Below are 1,098 nucleotides of genomic sequence, written 5' to 3'. Positions count from 1 at the left end.
TTTGTTAAATTGAATTTTAAAATAAAAGATGTATATAAGAATTGAGATTGATTGTAGTAGTGTAATTAAATTGATGGTATGAAATTGAAGTATGCTATAGCAAGGTATTAAAGAAGAGGAATTTACTTAATTTTGCTGTTTTGTGCTTAAGGCGATTTAATTAATTTTAATAAAAGACTTGTTTAAATGAAGATTTTTTCTTATTTATAGTGGAAAAGAATAAAATAATATTTTAATATCTTAAGTAAACAAAAAATTTCCAACGGAAAGTAACTGAACTTGTGTAAATATTATTATTATCGCGGAAGGCTTGGTGTATTAAATTTAATTCTACAGAGTTAAAGTTATTTCAAAATTTTGAGATTTGAATGAAATGAATGAAATGAATGAAATTTAGGAATGCTTAAAAGTGACAAACTACGTGAGGAGACGTGTGTGCTTCAACGTTACAGGTAAAATGGGAATTTTCCCCCGTTCTATTTTGGCTATGCTACGGTTACAGGTAAAATGGGTTTCCGGTCACCTTGCTCTATGCTCCGTTATTGGAGATTATTTTGTTAGCTTTACGAGAGTTTTGAAATTTTGTTAGGATGGATTTTGAAATTTAAATTGTTAGCTCTACTGGGTTTGGAATTATTCTACTTTACGAATGGTGTTTTGAATTATTTATGTAATATATTTTTTGCCTATTTCTACTGTTAGTTTTATATTTAATATGAAATTTAATGCTGAGGGGGAGAAAGAATCGAAATAAGAAAATAAATGCAGTTTTATATAATAATGGTTTAGTTGGGGAACTAATTGAGATTTGGTTAGGTTGTGAATGGGATTTCAAATTCTACACTATAAAAATTTAAACTATTTGCCGGTTTGAAAACTCTCGATGTTTCTCGTCGCTGGAACAGATGGAACCGGGAGTCTCGAACACAACACACACTTAGTACAGTATTCTCGCGGACCGCTCAACGAGAGCGTATTTGCAGAAGGCTTAATTAATTAATTTATTAATTGAACGCAGAAGGCGATGCTAATAATAATTGTCTGATAGGATTTTGAATAATTGGTTTTTTTTTTTGCAGAGGGCAATTTAAGTCAATA

The sequence above is a fragment of the Anopheles merus genome, unplaced genomic scaffold, assembly GCF_017562075.2.
Source record: "Anopheles merus strain MAF unplaced genomic scaffold, AmerM5.1 LNR4000046, whole genome shotgun sequence".
NCBI classification, from domain to species: domain Eukaryota; kingdom Metazoa; phylum Arthropoda; class Insecta; order Diptera; family Culicidae; genus Anopheles; species Anopheles merus.
Note: the sequence above shows the minus strand (reverse complement) of the source record.